General features: G+C 43.9%; 1 protein-coding gene across 6 annotated transcripts in view; it reads left to right on the forward strand.

Annotated features, from left to right (window-relative positions):
• The window catches only part of SYK (spleen associated tyrosine kinase), a 107689-nt gene that overhangs the window by 25084 nt on the left and 65708 nt on the right, over window positions 1–16897 (forward strand). Inside the window, exon 1 of one of the 6 annotated variants that reach the window (XM_069575598.1) lies at window positions 6022–6209. The exons of 4 other annotated variants lie outside the window; for them this stretch is intronic. The gene's annotated coding sequence lies outside the window, so the exon portion shown is untranslated. Of the gene's footprint in view, window positions 1–6021; window positions 6210–16897 lie in introns of those variants that run through there. One more of the 6 variants, XM_069575595.1, reaches the window with a different exon arrangement.

Genomic DNA, 16897 nt, shown 5'->3' on the forward strand with positions numbered 1-16897 from the left:
GGACTTCCCTGGTAGTCCAATGGTTAAGACTTCACCTTCCAATGAAGAGGATACAGGTTCAGTTTCTGGTTAAGAGAGCTAAGATCCCACATGCCTCATGGCCAAAAGAATAAAACATAAAACTGAAATACTATTGTAACGAACTCAATAAAGACAAAAAAAATTCACCACTAGCTGACTGCCTCTACAGCAAATATTAAAAGAAGTTCTTACTATTTAATAGTAAAAGGAAAATGATATAGGTCCAAAGCTTGGATCTATGTGAAAAAGAAAAAAAAAAGTTATTTTGTTTTTAATAATCATAATTAATCAAAAAGTAACTGTTTAAAGCAATAGAAGTAACAGCATATTGGATTATTATAACATGGATACACAAAATGAACAACAGCATTGTCTTAAAGATAGGATGGAGGAATTGAGAATACCCTGTTATGAGGTCCTTGTATGTGTAAAGCAGTATAGTGTTATTTAAAGATGGAATTTAAGTTTTAAAATGTATAGTGTAAGCTACAGGACAATCACTAAAATTTTTAAAGGCTATGCTAAGAAGATATAAAATGCTTGATTAAAATCACAGAAAGCTTAAACAGGAGGAAAAAAAGAAAGAACAAACGGCAGTGAGTTAAAAAAAAAGATACAAGCGTTGTAGATATTAATCCAGTTAAGTCAATAATCAATTTAAATGCACATGGTATAAGCATACAAATTAAAGCATAGAGATTGTCAGAATGGTTTAAGAAACAAGACACAACTATCTACTATCTACAAAGAACCCATTTTAAATGTAAAACCACATATAAAGTAAAAGTAAAGTGATGGAGAAAGATATTCCATGCTAACACCAATCAAAAGGATATCAGAGTAGCTGTATTAATTTTAGACAAAGCAGACTTCAGAAAGTGGAAGAGTATCAGAGATAAAGAGGCATGTTACATAATAATAAATGGATCAACCATCTAAGGAGACACAACAGCTTTAAACATGTGTGCACATGAACTGAAAGGAGATTAGACAAATCCACTATTACAACTGAAAATTTCCATCACCTCTGTCAGTAATTGATATATGAAGTAGATAGAAAATCAGAAAGTATATATATGACCTGAGCAGCACTGTTTCATCAACTTGATACGTATAAGATATCCAATTCAACAATGGAAAAAATCAAGCAGACCTTATTTTGTTACACTTTGCTTTATTGTGCTTCATGGGTATTGATGCTTTTTACAAATTGAAGGTTTGTCGCAACACTATGTTAAGCGATTCTATCAGTGCAGTGTTTGCAACAGCATTTGCTCACTTAATGTTTCTACATCACATTTTGGTAATTCTCACAATATTTCAAACTTTTTCATTATTATATTTGATATGGTGATCTATGATCAGTGATCTTTGGTGTTACTATTGCAAAAACTTTATGACTCACTGATGGTTGATGGTTAATATTTTTTAGTAATAAAGTATTTTAAATGAAGATATTTATATTGTTTTTAAAACAATGCTACTGCTCACCAGTATAGTATATACATAATATTTATTAATATATGCATACACTTCTTGAGAAACAAAAAAATTCATGTGATTAGTTTCATTGATATTTGCTTGTATGCCAGTACCTGTTCTTCTCAAACACACATGGAACATTCACCAAGACAGAACAAATTCTTGAAAAACATGTGAACAAATTTAAATGAAAAAATATGCAAATTATGTTCTCTGAACACAATGGAATTAAACCAGAAATCAGTAACAGAAAGTTATAAAATTCCCAAATGTTCGGAAATTGAACAACTAACTTTGAAATACAATGTGGGTTCAGAAAGAAATCTGAAAATAGATTTTAAAATACTTTGAACTGAATAAAAATGAAAATACAACTTACAAAATTCATGGGATGCATCAAAAGCAGTGCGTACGTTAGAGCATTAAGTGCATACGTTAGATAAAAAGAAAATATAAAATCAGCAACCTGTTTTTTAACCTGAGAGAACTACAGAAAAAAGAGCACATTTCTCTAAAGCAAGAAGAAGAAAATAAATAATTAAAATTGGAATAGAAATAACTGACACTGAAAACAGGAAGACAATAGAGAAAGTTGACAAAACTCAAAATGGGTTCTTTGAAAAAGATCAATAAACTTAATAGTTAAGTTAAACAGGAAAAAACAGAGAAGACACAAATTAGCAATATCAGAAATAAAAGAGAGGTCAGTGCCACTGATTCAGTGGACAAGTGGACAATAATGAAATACTATAACACAGTTCGGTTCTCACTAATGTGGTAAATTAAGTGAAAAAGACTGTCTTAAAAGACAAAAACTGTTGAAATTCATAGAAAGAAAACTAGCTTGAATATCCATGTATTTTCAATTTAAATCAATAATTTGTAACCTCCCTTCCAAAAAAGCACCCAGAAAAGACGGTTTCATTGGTGAATTACTTAAGGAAGAGACTCTATCAATTTTCAACAATTTTCTCTTCCAGAAAACAGAGGGATGAAGAGACATCAGTAGAAACTCTCATGCGGATTCATACAGATACAGAGAGATATATACAGAAATACATGTATTACATATACAGGTTAAGTATTGCTCTGTCATGTAACAAGGTCTAGAATAGTGACATCCTGGTAGCAGCAAGCATGCCTAGTGCCCAGATCTTGAGTGCCCAGATCCTCGATAAAAAGGAATACAAACCATAGATTCTGGGATAGGAACAAGAAACATAAAGATAAGCTTGGGGTATCTTATCATGCCAAAGGTAAAAAATTAAAAAAAAAACTGCCCCCAAAACCCCACAGTGATGGAGGTGTGTCAGAGGGACACAGGAGCCAGTCATAAGTGTTCCCATAACCAGGCTGGAGTAATTTAAGCCACAAAATAAAGTAGCATTAGATTACAACCTAATGGATAAAAAAATAAATATCCACGAATCCATACTTACCTAAATAAATTATTAAATAAATGAATAAATGGAGAGAATAGACAAATCTCAAACAATTAATATAGATACTCTCCCCCTTAAGTGCAAGTCATGCAGAAATTCTTCCTTCCAAGGAGGGTGATATGGAAAGGGGATGGGGTGGGAGAGCAACATTGCGGTGGAGAAACCTGACAACCACCTCCTCTGCCAAGGATTAAAGATTAACATCAGTGGTGACAAGTCATGTTAATAGTACACAACTTACATCTGTGTTCTTCCTCCCCAAAACACATAAAGCCCCAGTGTAACCATGAGCAAAACATTAGATAAACCTCAGTTGAATGAAGCACATTCTGAAAACCACTTGACCAGTACTTCTCAAACTTGTTAAGATTATAAAAAACAAGAAAAGTCTGAGAGCATGTTGTAGCCAAACAACTGCCTAAGGAGATATAACAACTAAGTATAATATGATATGTTGGCTGGGTTCCTGGAACAGTAAAAAAAGGACAGTAGGTAAAGACTAAGGAAACCCAAAGAAAATAATAAAGTATAATATAATAATTTGTCACTGTTGGTTCACTAATGATGACAGCTGGATGTAGGGGTATAGGAAAGCTCCCTGTACAATCTTTGCAACTTTTCTGTAAATTTAAATATATCATAAAATTAAAAATTCATTTAAAAAGTGAAAAAGAGAGAGAGGGATGAATAGATATCTCAGCCTGCATTTTTCAAGACAGGAATTCATCAAATAATCACATACATCTAGTAAAGGTAAATTAAAATTAAGTCAGAATTACGGTCAGTATTACAACAGAAAGGCACATGGTACCTTGAGGGGAGGTGGATGGTCTGAGTGCATCCAGGATACTGTACAGAGAAAGCCCAGGGTAGTGAGATCTGAGGGTAACTGATGTGGATGCTAAGAAATTGGTGTTCATCCTGAGATCAGAGAGCAGACAGTGATGAATCTTTAGCAGAAAAGTGGTGTGATTAAGTTTTGATTGAAGAGTGGACGTGTTTAGAAGGTTAGAAGATAAGATGCGTAAGATTGGTGATGCATTATTTTCAGGAATGAGGAGGGGAGAGAACTGTCTGAGAGGGCTTAGTTTTTTTGCCCTCAGCAGTTACATGGATGGAGTTCTTAAGCCAAAATTCTTGCAAGCTCCTGGTGATGCTGGTGTTGCAAAGGCCTGAGCTTGCATTTGGATGTGCTGATAGAAGCGTCTTTTCACATTCACCTGAGGACCTAAAGGCAGTAGCTAAGAGAAGGGCTGGCTTCCCACACTGGCTCTCCCACTAATACCTGTGCCTGTTTTGAAAAGTAACTGACTTTTTGGAGCCTAATACCCAGATGTGTGAGTTGGGGATTACAGCAGCCACTACCTTTAGGGATATTGTGCAGGTCAGCTGACGCCCTGCAGGGGAGCTGCTTCTGGTTGCCATCCTTGTCATCATCCATCTCACAGTCATCAGATGTCAGCACTAAGCTTGTTTGTGCCTTGGGTTTATCACTGGTAAAATGGTAATGCTTTTTTGCGTTAAAGCTATCATTTTTGCTAGCTTTAGGTACAGATTGGCTACTGTTACTTTTCTGAACACATCCTTGCAAGTGTCCTGGCCTCACCCAAATAAACCACCCACCAAACTCCTTCCAGCTTCAAGTGTCTGGACAGGGTGTTTCTCCATCTTGCCTTTTCAAGGATATTTCCTCACCTGCTTCTGGGTGAAGCCTGGCTAGGCTCCTCCCAGCTGTTTTCCAGGTGAAGGGAATGGCACAGCCTGGAGTGAGACATTCAAATCTGTGCCCCCTGCAGAGTGTGTAGATGTCTGGTAGATCCTTGGAAAGCACCTCCTGTCTCAACTTGAAGGACCTCACAAAAGGCCCTTTGTGAAGTTGTGTCTCCTGCTGGTACTACAGGTGGCTGTCTGCCAGGAGGTCTGAGAGCAGAGTCAGAGATGGCTGGCACAGGTACTCTGACCCTGAACTCTGGCTTTCCTGCTGTAAAGACCATATTTGCTTACCTCTCCAATCTCCAGACAGAAATTAGCATCCTGAGATTGCTAAGTCCTTTCCTAGGATTTCTCTCTTATTTGATCCAGAGTTCAGGTGGAATTTGATATTTATAATGTCCTAGGGCTATTTAAGGGATTTCCCAGGTGGCACTACTGGCTAAAGAACCTGCCTGCCAATGCAGGAGACCTAAGAATTTCAGGTTCAATTCCTGGGTCAGTAAGATCTCCTGCAGGAGAACATGGCAACCCACTCCAGCATTCTTGCCTGGAGAATCTTGCATGGACAGAGGGGCCTGGTGGGCTACAGTCCATAGGTTCTCAAGGAGTCAGACATGACTAAAATGACTTATCACATACGCATGCATGTAAGGGCTGTTTAAAGTATAAAATAACCAAGATGACTTTGGTGTACCCCAGCTAGCACTTCGGGGCTTCCCTGGTGGCTCAGATGGTGAAGAATCTTCCTGCAATGCAGGAAGCCCAGGTTTAATCCCTGAGTCAGGAAGATTCCCTGGATAAGGGACTGGCTATCCACCCCAGTGGGCTTCCCTGGTGGCTCAGCATAAAGAATCTGCCTGTAATACAGCAGGCCCAGCTTCAGTCCCTGGGTTTGGAAGATCCCCTGGAGGAAGGCATGGCAACCCACTCTAGTACCCTTGCCTGGAGAATCCCATGGACAGAAGAGCCTGGCAGGCTGCCTCCATAGGGTCACATGGAGTTGGACACGACTGACGTGATTAATCAGCAGCAGCATCTACTCCAGTATTCTTGCCTGGAGAATCGCCATGGACAGATGAGCTTGCAAGGCTACAGCTCTTGGGTCACAAAGAGTCAGACACGACTGAGTGACTGAGTAACACACACCTAGCACTTCAGGACACAGTTCCTTCAGTAAGAACTCTTAGGAGAGTGAATTTCCTGACTGACTCAACACAAGCAGGCTCAGCCACTGGCACACTCTGTTCTAGTGGGTTCCATGTCCCTGGGGTGTCCATTGGTATGTGCAAGTGAACGAGGCCAGTTGCGTGGAGATCTGCACTTCTGCTTTCTGGCTAGTTCGCTGAAATGGGAGGAGAAGGCCCACTTCCCTAATTGCAGACACAGCGCAGACAAGAAGTACTCCAGTTGTTAAGGCTTGTCTTGCTTTCTCTCCATATCTGCTATTCTCCCTTTAAATACTTCTCTCTGTCCTGGGCTTTTTCACTTCCCACACTCCATGCTGTCCTGGACTTCGAACTGCAGACCTGCACTTGAATCCAGAAAAGGAAGGTAGGTCAGATGTGTGGGAATCAAGTAAATCCAGAACGGTGACCTTGGAGCCCTCCCCTCTGTGACTGCCCAGAGGAAGGGTAGTGCACTCATATTTCAGGGAGTTCATGTCTGTGCTCGTGTGCTGTGTGCTCTCTGCCCTGTGCACAGTCTTCTCCCTCTGAACGCATGCCCAGAAGAGCAGGACTCAGGTCTTTGCCATCCTACTTCTTGCCTATAGTTACTGTGTAGTCAGACCATCTCTCTCTTTCATAAAACACTTTGCCAGCTATGTAAGTACTGGATATATTTATGTCACAGATTTATGAAATCTAAGGATACCGTCATACATTTCTATAGTATTTTGCCATCATGAATCACCCATAATTATTCTTTCACTGACCAGAAAAAAAGTGATGGCAATTTTTCAGGTATGCCTAGTAAAACTTTTAGTAGTTGTAATCCTTTCATTTGTGTGTCTGTGTGTGTGTGCTCAGTCATGTCTGAATCTTTGCAACCCCATGGACTGTAGCCCTCCAGGCTCTTCTCTCCATGGGATTTTCCAAGCAAAAATACTGGAGTGGGTTGCCATTTCCTCCTCCAGGGGATCTTCCTGATCCAGGGATTGAACCCATGTCTCTTGAGTCTCCTACATTGGCAAGTGAATTCTTTACCACTGTGCCCCTTGATTTAAATGTTGTGTGGTTTCTCCAGCAGCTGCAGGTCCCTGTGATTATTGTGTGGATGAGATGGGGGTACAAGAAAGTGAAATAGTGCTCAGAAGCTAAAAACCTTCTCCAGGCACCGCCAGAGGGGACAGGAGAGGCCAAGTCACTGTGAGGGGACCATGGGTTTGCCAACAGGTCCAGATGTTCTCTGAGTGGGAAGGGGTCTTGGAGGGTCATCTGGATCAGGACCAGGGAAAACTCAGTAATTTTGCTGCCTGTTCAAATTTCCTGTGAGATATGCCCAAAGGAAGAGAAGGGCAGTGGGGTAAGGTATGAGCCAACAATGTGAATTCTCTCATCTATGACTTTATCTGTTGTTTTTAAATTTCCCAAGAGCAGAGTGGGTGACGAGGTGGTTTTCAGGACACAATGGTTGAGTGAAGTTCATGGTGGGGGTTGGAGGTGGGGAGATGTCCTAGGAACCACTCTGGGTTGACCCAGGCTTCAGCCCACAGTCAACAACCCCAAGAGAGCATGAGAGGGCATCACTAGCGACCACTTGGATGCATTCCTATGCTCACTATTTCTTCACTAAGTCTAGCTCACTTTTAATAACAGCGTCCTTGTGTATAAATCCAGCTTCATGACAAGCATGCCTCTGACCTGGTGTCCTGGCAGAGGAGTGTCTGGATAACCTTTCCTCCCTAAGGGAGTTGGAGATGGATTTTCCTGCCTTGAGGTCAGCAGGCACAGTGTGGAGGACTTTAATCTTCTTCCCTGGTTCCCTTCCCAGGCAGCCCAGTTTCACCCCATCTCCAGACTCCCTTCTTCCTTACATCCTGGAGGGAGACAGCTCAATTCCCTTTTCTCTCTACCAGCCCCACTTGGGGAACGAAATATTGGATTATGGCAGAGGTTCTCAAGTAGGAAAGTGCTTAAAAATTGCCAGGAAGTTATTTAAAATCCAGACTTGTCTTCTGTATGCTGTATCTCTGGCCCAAGCTGGGTCAGGGACCCCATTTCCAGAACTGAGCCTCAAGTGCACAGAATTTCCGCCAAGATGTTACATCTGCGGTGGCTCTGGCCAGTCACACTGGGAAGCGAGGAGAGGTGTAGACAGTAGAGAATTGGGGTCTTCACAGTCCTGGGCATGGAAGCAGGGCCCCTGGAGAAGATTTACCACCCATGAGCCACTTCTGCTTGCTTGTTGTCTGGAGGCAGGGAAGTCCCCTTCCTATTCCATAGGGTCCTCAACAAAATGAAGAGCACATAGAAGATGCCCAACAGACATCCTAAATGAATAAATGATTCATGATTTGAAATTAAATTCACGATGGTGGGCTGGTTGCTTATTTGTAACCGAATGTATTGAAAGTTAATGTTTATGTTAAGTGTTAATGTTTCTGTAGGCATTGTATCTGTGATTTGTGCTAATCACGTTGAGGAAGTATTGGGTGGATATAGTGAAGTTCTTGAATATCTTTGTGGAGCCTGAAAATCCAGATGTTGGCTGAGATACATCAGTATTTCCTTGATGCATTTTCAGCACCTTCGGGGTTTTGAAGGCAAGGCAGAAGAACTTGGTTTTGAAGGTTTGGATAACATTCTCAAGTACTGGAACATCTCATCTCTTCTAAATATCAGTGTAACATCGTGTTCTCTCCAGCCTCAGACTTACTTTCTGTTTCTTAAATGTGTGTCTCTGTATCTAAGAATCTCTGTGCTTTACCACAAGTGCAGAACAGGGACCATTCCGCAGAAGTTGTGAAGTATGCCACTGCCTTGGAGACCCGGTCTGAGGCAGTGTGACCAGCCCAGCAGGCCTCAGACGGCCCAGGGACAGCCCTGCAGGGTGGTCTCCCAGAAGGCCCTTCAAGGTGGTCTCCCATATCGGTCCAGATATGGGGCCAATATGAGGCCGATATGGGGGCCGATATGGGGCCATCTCAGGCTGGGGACTTGGGTTCTGCTTCTCCATGTTACAGCTGCAGGTCTGTTCACCTGTTGTTGTTTTTTTTTTTTTTTAATTGCAGCCAAACCCCATTGCAGAGGGCAGCGCCCAGGGCCCTTTGCTGACTGATGGAGGGCAGTCATCTGCTGGTGTTGTTTGGGATGGTCCCCCTGCGTCTCCCTTTGCCTGGTCATTTCTCATAACTCATCAGCCAGAACCTGACTCGCCCAGGAAGAACTCTTCTCCCGCCCCCCTGGGCCAAGCTCTGTCCTCTTACTTATGAAAATTAATCAAACCTACAGATGCAGTTTTGCCTTTTACCCAAGTCCAAGTACTTAATTTTCTCAGCTTGAAGCTGCAGAGGGAATTCCCAGGCAAATTTTATCAAGGTTGCTTTGCATTGAGGTGCCTGTGTGGCTTTGAGCAAGACATCTTTTTCTGTCTTCCTGATTTTGTTCCCCTCTGTGGTAGGGCTGTGACAGAAATTGTCCCCAGACGGTGTTACCCCAGAGTAGCACTTACTCTCGCCACTGTCACCTCCGTCCATATTAGAAGGGGGAACTGAGCCTGTGATGAGAAATCAGCCTACCTTTAGCGTGCTAAGTGCTGTTGAAACATCCTCCACAGGAAGTAGAAAGGGCTGAACGCTTAGTCAGGGGCAGCACCTGCAGTAGCCATGGTTTGATGGGTCTTAAGAAAAGCCTTGAAGCGCAGGTCAGGGCTGGTGATAACCAGGGCAGATGGGGTTTTTAAAAAAGAACTTGAAAAAGAATAGACACATCTATATGTATAACTGAATTACTTTGCTGCACACCTGAAACTAATATAATATTGTTCATCAACAATACTAAAATATACAATAAAAAAAATTAAAATATGAGGGAAAAAGAAAAAAATACAAATAAGCAAATGATCATTTTGTAGCTGAAATTTTTAGCATTAAAATATTGGAATTTTTATGGAATCTTTGATTAAGATAAACATTATGATCAATAAAAATATTCCTCTCTAAAAGATAAAATTAATTTTTTTAATTACAAAGACATAAGCTACCTCTTCTAGTTCTACACCAAGTTTAAAAGCACTGAAATGAACACAGATTAGAAAACAAGAATAATACACGTAAGTACACAATCTTATGTTGCTGTTGTTTATGCACTAAGTCATATCTCACTCTTGTGATCCCATGGACTGCAACCCACCAGGCTCCTCTGTCCATGTGATTTCCTAGACAAGAATATTGGAATGAGTTGCCATTTCCTACTCCAGGGGATCTTCCTGACCCAGGGATCAAACCTGAGTCTACCGTGTTGCATGCAGACACTTTACCGCTGAGCTACCAGCAAATCCCTTATACCAAGACATCATTGTGTTTCTACCCATGAAGTGGAGGCTCTTCGGGCAAGTAGGAGAGAGTGGAGGAGAGTCACATATAGCCGATCCTCATTATTCATGGATTCCATTTTTACAAATTCACCTTCTTGGTAAAATGGATTTGCAACCCCCACATCACTCACCTCGCTGTGTGGTCATTCGTCTACATGCACAGGACAGGGAAGAATGTGAGTCACTCAAGTCGTTCTCAGCTGAGGTTGAATGAAGAGTCACTCTGTCCTCTTGTCTCAGCTCATCCTGCAAACAGGTAGCCTTTCCATAGTCTCTTTAGTGCCATGTGTTTTGTATATTTTTGTGTGTTTTTGTTGTTGTTATTGTTTAAAAGGGCCCCAAGCATAGTGCTGAAGTGCTGTCTGGTGTTTCTAAGGGCAAGAAGGCTATGAAGTGACTTATGGAGAAAACACACACTAGATAAGCTTCTCTCAGGCATAAATTATAGGGTTGTTGGCCATGAGTGGGCTGTTGATGTCAATGATATACATGAAATGAGTTTCTTTAAACAGGAACACACAGAAAACGAAATTATATATTGATCTGTTGACAAAAATATCGTGGATCAGAGGCTCGAAAGAACCCAACCCGATCTTTCTCTATGAGCAATAGTTCAGCATTTGAAAATTTATTGTTCACAGCACCTATATAGAACATATATATGCATGCTAAGTTGCTTCAGTCGAGTCTGACTCTTTGCGACTCTATGGACTGTAGCCTGCCAGTCTCCTCTGTCCATGGGATTCTCCAGGCAAAAATACTGGAGTGGGTTGCCATTCCCTTCTCCAGAGGATCTTCCCAACCCAGGGATCAAACTCGTGTCTCATACATTTCCTGCATTGGCAGATGGGTTCTTTACCACTAGCACCAGCATAGAAGATAACTAGTCACAAATAATGACAGCCAGCTATGGTTTGTTTCATGCATTGGATGAAAAGAAAATAGAGCCAAGGGTAGCGATATTGACATGATAGAGAGGAGGAAGAAGGGAAGGAAAGGATGCTATGAAAATGGGTGAGTTACAGTGTTGTCAGAGACAGTAACTTACTCCGAACTTTGGGCTCTGCCTCTGATCCCAGTTTCCAGGCTTGTATACCAAGGCCTTTGCAGGGCTTGGGGTCAGTGCCTCTGATGGTCTTCAGTGTGTAGAAGTGGGGATAGAGGAAGACAGACCAGGGTGGCAGTTCCTAGGAGCACTCACTAGGTACGTGTACCTCAGTTCCTTCCCTCCTGACCTTAGGAGTTCATCTCTTCCGTCCTCAGTACCTGGAAGTTTTATTCTGACTCTGCCAGAACCTAGCCTCTAGGTACTTCCCTCACTCAGCCCAAGATCTGGGGGCCTTGTTCGTCAACAAGTCATTCAAATATGTATGAAGCAGCTTTGTTCCTCTCATCTGACCTTATTCCACATGCTGTATTAGTTATCTGTTGTTCTACAACAGATTTCCCTCAGCTTAGTAGCTTAAACTAATCATGTGGTACCCCTCACAGTGCCTGTGGGTCGGTTTTGAGGTGGCCTGGCCTGGCTCACGGTCTCCTGTGAGGCTGCAGTCACAAGTGCTACATTGTCTGAAAGCCCATCGGGGCCTGGAGGACCCTCTTCTGAGGTGGCTTTCCTCCTGGCACATCCATGCTGGCTGTTGGCTGGAGGTCTCAGTTCCCCAAAGAGCTGCTTGAGCATCCTCATGACTTGGTATCTGGTTTTCCCCAGATTGGGACTTCCCTGGTGGCTCAGATGGTAAAGAATCTGTGTGGGCTCAATCCCTGGGCCAGGAAGATCCCCTGGAGAAGGGAGTGGCAACCCACTCAAATATTTTTGCCTGGAGAATTCCATGGACAGAGGAGCCTGGCAGGCTGTAGTCCATGGGGTTCTAAAGAGTCAGACACGACTGAGCAACTAACACATTCACTTCTTTTTCCCCAGGGTGAGTGATCCAGAGACAGGGGAAAATTGTAAAGGCCGTTATAGACTAGCCTCAGGCATCACACATTATCACTGTGCAGTCAGCCCTCAGTCAGGGTAGGAGGGCTGGAAAGGATCTGTGGAGCCATCATGGAGACTGGCTACCATGTATACATTCTAATTCTCCACCAAGCTTTGCAGGGTGGAAGCCCATTTTTAGGGGTGCCTCTGTTCTAGACGGGGCTTCCCTGGTGCCTCAGATGGTAAAGAATCTGCCTACAATGTAGACAACTCAGGGTTTGATCCCTGGGTTGGAAAGATCCCTGGAGAAGGGCAGGCAAACCCACTCTAGTATTCTTGTATGGAGAATTCCAGGGACAAAGGATCCTGGTGGGCTACAGTCCATGGGATCACAAAGAGTCAGACACAACTGAGTGACTAACACTTTCTGTTCTAGGCAACAGGAAACAATACAGAAACACACTGATCCTTATGAAGTATCTATTCTAATGGCTTTCAGGATGCAGACAAGGAAAAAATAGAAGGTCTTAAAAGCTGAGGTGGGTGGGCGTGCAGATCCCACCCACCTCATGCTTAATTCACTCTGATTGTTTTCTGCTAGGGAAAAAAATTTCCTTCCACCTGAGTTGTGAGTTCCAAACAGCTTTTGTAGCTGCTATCCCGTGTGTGAGCAGCTGTACCTAACCTTGCACGCAGGCTGCCCCCAGAAGGGTGACTTTTTCTTTTAACTTTGCTAATCTTATCTGAGACATTGTGTTTATGATGGCAAGCATGGGCTATTCCCCTTAATCTATGAATCTGCTGTATGATAAGCTAGAACTACACAAGTGATATCTTCCAAGCTAAATGCATTGTAAAGGGCAAAGGTTGTGCTGGCAGCCTTGGCCCTGGGATTGGGGAAAATGGACTTTGAGAGGCTAGTCGGAAGGGAAGATTGTAACATGTCAGAAGTGCAGAACACAGTGCTGCTTAGATGGAACAAGGAAGTCAGGAGGATGCTCGTCGGATTCCAGGGGTTCATCATCTGTCCCAGGAATCCATTTCTGTAGGCTCAAGGGGGGCTGCTGATGGGGCTCCTTGGGTGAGGCAGCCAGAATCAAAGCCCAGTGATGAAATAGTCTCTATTCTAGAGATAACTCCTCAGAGGGCGTTGAATGCAGGATGAAGCCTTACCTGATTAGGCAGGATTTAAAGTAGGAATCATTGTCTGTGGTTCAATTCGAGCTTGCATCATCCTTGTGTGAGAATATCTGTTGGCGGTGGTGTGTGCACATGCACTCAGATCCACACTCGCAGACACACACTTCTTTCAAGTGCGGGCTGACCATACCTCCCCCTCCACCACCCTACCATGAACCATTCCTTTTGTTTTTCATTCAGAGCCTCCGTGAGTGAAGTCCCAGTTGCCATGGGCAGCCCCCACACTACCCATCGTGACTGTAGTGAGTTACGGTGACTTTGGTGCTAATGCCACCACTTTCACAGGTACAGAACTGTGGCTCTAATGGGTCTGGGAATCAGGAACTGGGATGCGATGCCAGCCTGTATGGCGCTCAGGCTCTGCTCCGCACCCCTGGCTCTGCTACCTTCAGAGTCAAGGCACACTTACCTCCACTGGGCTCTTCTCCTTTCCACCCCTCCCTGTCCTGTGCTCAGAATGATGATGGTAATAAATGCGAGAGTGGGATATTCATTTATCTAATTTGTTGGTGAAGATGCTCTAGCAATGGAAAGAACACACAGATTTGTGGGCAGACCTAATGATTAACACAATGACTCCCAGTCAGGGGACATTTGGGGACTGTGTCCAGGGAGCTTTTGGCAGTGTCTGGAGATGGTTTTCATGATTGGGGGATGGGAGGAAGCTGTTGGCATTACTGGTGGAGGCCAGGATTGCTGCTACCTGGCCTATAGTTGATAAGAAGCCCCAGAGCAGAGAATGGTCTGGCCCAGTTGTCAAGTGTATGAAGTTGAGAAGCATGGTGCTGATGCGGTGAGAGGTGACAGATGGAAATGGGTGATACCAATCAAAAGAGTGTGAGTTGGGCACATGCAGCCTTCTTAATATGTAAATAGAGGGTGGAGGGCATGCTTTGATCACATGTGATAGAGCAGCTTTTCACTTGCCAGTAGCCCAGTATGGCTACCAGGAGCTGAGGCCAGCCAGGGCCACGTCTATGGGCCACTGACAGCAGCTCCAGAGGGACCTGTGCATTTGTGTGTTTAGATCTCGGTGGTGGTGGCACAAAGCCAGCTACACCTTAAGAGGGTCTTGGGCAGAATAGAATTGTGTGGATCTTGAAAGAGGTTGGACACGTGTTCTCCAAAGTTCTCTCACTCTGGCACTAAGCTGTCCACCTGGGTAAAGCAGCAGCCACACAGTGAGAGTTCGTATTACTAAAGTAATATGTATTCACTGTGGAAACTCTAAAAAGGAGTGATCAGTGCATTTCCATTTATTAGGTATTTTGTGAGCACCTGGGAAGCCCCTAAGTGTTTGGGATGCAGGTGAACTGTTGGGGTTGCAAGTCAATTTGTAGACCTCAGAGCTTACATTGTACATGGGCCTGCTTGTACTGAATGGATTTAGGAAATAAACCTTTTCAGGAGATGAAGATAAAGGGGGTCAAGAAGCCACCTTAGACTCGGCCATCAGCATCACCTCTCTGAGGAGGTGACGTGAGCTGAGACCACAGGCTTGAGAAGGAGGAAACCAGGCAGTGGTGGGAGGGGGTGGGCAGGTGTGGAAGGGAAAGTGCCATGGCCAGGACAGGAAGAAGGGTGGTGTGGCTGGGTGTGGTGAGCACGGGTGAGATGGGCAAATGGGCAAGAGGAGGAAGGGGCTTGGGCCAAATCAAGTAGGCTTTGAAGGTCAGGGGAGGAGGGTTTGGGATGTGTCTGAGAGAGGGTGATGCTTCTGCCTGCTGGGGGCACGGTGGGGGTGGACCAGAAGAAGGATCGGGCGGAAGCGGGAACTAACGAGGTAAGACTTCCATTCACATGAGCGAGAGCTGATGAACATTTCACCCAGGGAATGTCAAGGGGGACAAAGAGAAGCCATGACTTCAGAATACCTTTTAGAGGAAAACTGACGAGAGCTTCCTGGAGATCAGCTAGTCCAACTTCCTTCAAGAATCTTTGATGGAGTCCCCAGCCCTTGATGTAGCCCCTCTGGTCTTTGAATGAAGCTCACTGTTTCCCAAGGGGACACATTACTGGGTGGGCTGGACCCATGTGAAAGAAAACATGTTCTTTTTCTTAATTAATTTTTACTGACATATAGTTGATTTACAGTGTTGTGTTAGTTTCTACCGTACAGCAGAGTGAATCTACTATATGTATTCATGTGTCTCTTCTTTTTTGGATTTCCTCCCCGTTTAGGTGACCACAGGACATTGACTAGAGTTCCCTGAGCTATACAGGAGGCTTTCGTTACTTATCTGTTTTATACATTGTGGCTGCTGCTGCTGCTGCTAAGTCGCTTCAGTCGTGTGCGACTCTGTGCGACCCCATAGACAGCAGCCCATCAGGCTCCTCTGTCCCTGGGATTCTCCAGGCAAGAATACTGGAGTGGGTTGCCGTTTCCTTCTCCAATGCATGAAAGCGAAAAGTGAACGTGAAGTCGCTCAGTTGTGTCCAACATTGTGCCATATATACGTTAATCTCAATCCCCTAGTTCATCTTGCCTTCTCTTTTCTCCTTTGTATCCATATTTTTTTATCTGTATCTGTGTCTCTATTTCTGCTTTGCAAATAAGATCATCTGCCTTAGCAGATTGGGTTTCCCAGGTGGCTCAGTGGTAAAAAAATCTGCCAAAGCAGGAGACGCAGGTTCCATCCCTGGGTTGGGAAGATCCCTGGATGAGGGCACGACAACCCACTCTAGTATTCTTACCTAGAGAATCCCATGGACAGAGGAGCCTGGCAGGGTACAGTCTAAGCGGTTTCAAAAGAGCTGGACATGATTTAGCAACTAAACAGAAGCAACAAGTGAGTGGATTAAACATGCATGATGAGTGAAAGGGAGGGATCCTGAGTCTTTAAGGTCTTGTCCTGAGCAACTGGTTATAGTTAATGTCATTTCCTCAATTAAGAGGGGCTCAGGGAGACCATACATGAGCAACTGAAAGCCCGTTTTGGGCACCTGAAGGTTGAGTTGCCTTTTAGATTTTCAGTGGAAGCATCAGATAAGCAGCGTTTAGTTCAGAAGCTCAGCCAGGAGAGGTGGATGTGGGATCCATGGGCACATGGGGGCCATGTGCAGGGAGAAGATGCAGATGAAGACCCCACACTGGGCTGCAGAGTAAGCAGAGGAAGGAGCCGTGGTTGGGGGAGGAGTTGGCCAAGCAGAGGGATTGACCCACTAAAGTGTGGGCGCTGGGCAGTGTCCACTGCTAACGGGAGATCAGGCAGGACAGGGCCCTCAGAATGACCTTGAGTTTGGCCTTGTAAAGACTGATGACACTGGTGAGCACAGATTCATGGAGCATGGAGTAAAGGCCAGGCAGAGGATGGTAGACAAAAGAGAAGGGGCAGAGTGGACGCTTTGACAGAAAATACAAAAGAGGCCAGTAAAACCAGCCGCAGCCCTTCCTCCATCCCCACTGTCCCCTCAGACCTTCTCTCTCCTTTCCCACTCTCTAGCTGTATATTATTATATGCTTTCATGTATACAACCTTTTAAAGGCAAAACTGGACTACTCTGGACACATTATTTTGAAAGCTGCTTTCACTTAATCATATGGTTACCAAGCCCGAGATCGCCATACCACAGGCCAATA

Source organism: Ovis canadensis, chromosome 2, assembly GCF_042477335.2.
Source record: "Ovis canadensis isolate MfBH-ARS-UI-01 breed Bighorn chromosome 2, ARS-UI_OviCan_v2, whole genome shotgun sequence".
Taxonomy (NCBI): domain Eukaryota; kingdom Metazoa; phylum Chordata; class Mammalia; order Artiodactyla; family Bovidae; genus Ovis; species Ovis canadensis.